The sequence below is a fragment of the Pristiophorus japonicus genome, chromosome 30 (genome assembly GCF_044704955.1).
Source record: "Pristiophorus japonicus isolate sPriJap1 chromosome 30, sPriJap1.hap1, whole genome shotgun sequence".
In the NCBI taxonomy this organism is placed as follows: domain Eukaryota; kingdom Metazoa; phylum Chordata; class Chondrichthyes; family Pristiophoridae; genus Pristiophorus; species Pristiophorus japonicus.
In genome coordinates this window covers 12,467,339-12,469,548 of record NC_092006.1, presented here as the reverse complement: position 1 = coordinate 12,469,548, position 2,210 = coordinate 12,467,339, and positions in this window count along the sequence as shown.

Sequence of the window (2,210 nt, the reverse complement as noted above, 5' to 3'; positions counted from 1 at the left end):
GTGTGGCCTCACCGATACCCTGTGCAATTATAGCAGGACTGGAGGGGGGGGGAGGGGCCGGAGTGTGGGGGTAACAAAGGCAGGGACGAGGGTTTCCACAGCGGATGAGCTGAGGCATGGGCGGAGACGGTCTGGGTGACGGGGCTTGAGGTCAGTTGCTGGTGGCTTGACACAGAGCAGAACCTGCCCTGAGCTCGCCCACCCTCCCTCCCCAACACCGTCACAACCCTCGCACATTCCACATCGCAACTCGCTGCGTCAAAACACATTCTCCCCATCTCCCCCTCTGGTTCCATCGCCGATTATCGTCAATCTGTGTCCCTCTGGTTACCGACCCTCCTGCCCCCGGGAACAGTCTCTCCTGATTTACTCCTCAAAACCCCTCGTGATAGTGAACCCCTCGATTAATTCTCCCCCTTAACCTTCTCTGCTCCGAGGAGAACAACCCCGGCTTCTCCAGTCTCTCCCAGTCACTGAAGCCCTCATCCGCCCGGGACCATTCTGGTCAATCTCCTCCCCACCCTCCCCGAGGCCTTCAGGTCTGTCTTCAATCACCTCAAGCAAACTTTTCAGGCTCTGAGCTTCTCGGAAAAAAAACATCATGACGTGGCTGCCCGGTGACACCTCCCCCACGGCCCGGTGACCCTCCCCCACGGTTCAGTGACCCCTCCCCTCATGGCCCAGTGACCCCTCCCCTCACAGTCCAGTGACCCCTCCCTCACGGCCTAGTGACCCCTCCCTCACGGCCCAGTGACCCCTCCCCCTCACGGCCCAGTGACCCCCCCTCACGGCCCAGTGACCCCTCCCCTCACAGTCCAGTGACCCCCCCCTCACGGCCCGGTGACCCCGCCCTCACGACCCGGTGACCCTCCCCCACGGTTCAGTGACCCCCTCCCCCACGGTCCAGTGACCCCTCCCCTCACAGCCCAGTGACCCCCCCCTCACGGCCCGGTGACCCCTCCCCCACGACCCGGTGACCCTCCCCCACGGTTCAGTGACCCCCTCCCCCACGGTCCAGTGACCCCCCCCCTCACGGCCCGGTGACCCCTCCCTCACGGCCTAGTGACCCCCCCCTCACGGCCCAGTGACCCCCCCTCACGGCCCAGTGACCCCTCCCCTCACGGCCCAGTGACCCTTCCCTCACGGCCCAGTGACCCCCCCCTCAGGGCCCAGTGACCCCCCCCCCCACTTCAGGGCCCAGTGACCCCCCCCTCATGGCCCAGTGACCCCTCCCTCTCACGGCCCAGTGACCCCCCCCTCAGGGCCCAGTGACCCCCCCCCCCCACTTCAGGGCCCAGTGACCCCCCCCTCATGGCCCAGTGACCCCTCCCTCTCATGGCCCAGTGACCCCTCCCTCTCACGGCCCAGTGACCCCACCCCCCACTTCAGGGCCCAGTGACCCCTCCCTCATGGCCCAGTGACCCCCCCTCATGGCCCAGTGACCCCTCCCTCTCACGGCCAGTGACCCCCCCCTCACGGCCCAGTGACCCCTCCCTCTCACGGCCCAGTGACCCCTCCCTCACGGCCCAGTGACCCCTCCCTCAGGGCCCAGTGACCCCCCCCTCACGGCCCAATGACCCCCTCCCTCACGGCCCAGTGACCCCCCCTCACGGCCCAGTGACCCCTCCCCCTCACGGCCCAGTGACCCCCCCCCCTCACGGCCTAGTGACCCCTCCCTCACGGCCCAGTGACCCCCCCCCTCACGGCCCAGTGACCCCTCCCTCACGGCCCAGTACCCCCCCCCGGCGGCCCCTCAGTCCGGCCCCCTGTTACCGACAGCACAGCCCGGATTGGGAGCCCCCCCCCCCCAAGCAGCAGGAAGAGTCCACTCGGCCCCTCCAGCTCGTCGTGCCATCCAAGGCGACGGCGGCCGACCTGCGACCCCCGACCCCACCGCCCCGCCCTCTCTCCGTATCCGTGGTTACACTCACACGGCAAAACTCGGGGACTAATGGGAAGTTTGGAACAGTGGGGGGAGTGGGGCCGGGACTGTGGGGACAGAGCAGGGGGGAGTGGGATTGATGGGATGGCTCTGTCACAGAGTCGGCACAGCACGGGTTCGATGGGCCGAATGGCCCCCTCCTGTGTCAGTCTCTGGCTGTAAGAGAGGAGGGCACCATCACCTCCGACAACCACATTTTAACTTGTCGCAGTCGACTGTCTAAGGTTTCATTTCTTTATGTTTGTCGGTTTTGTCCAGGGGGCAATTG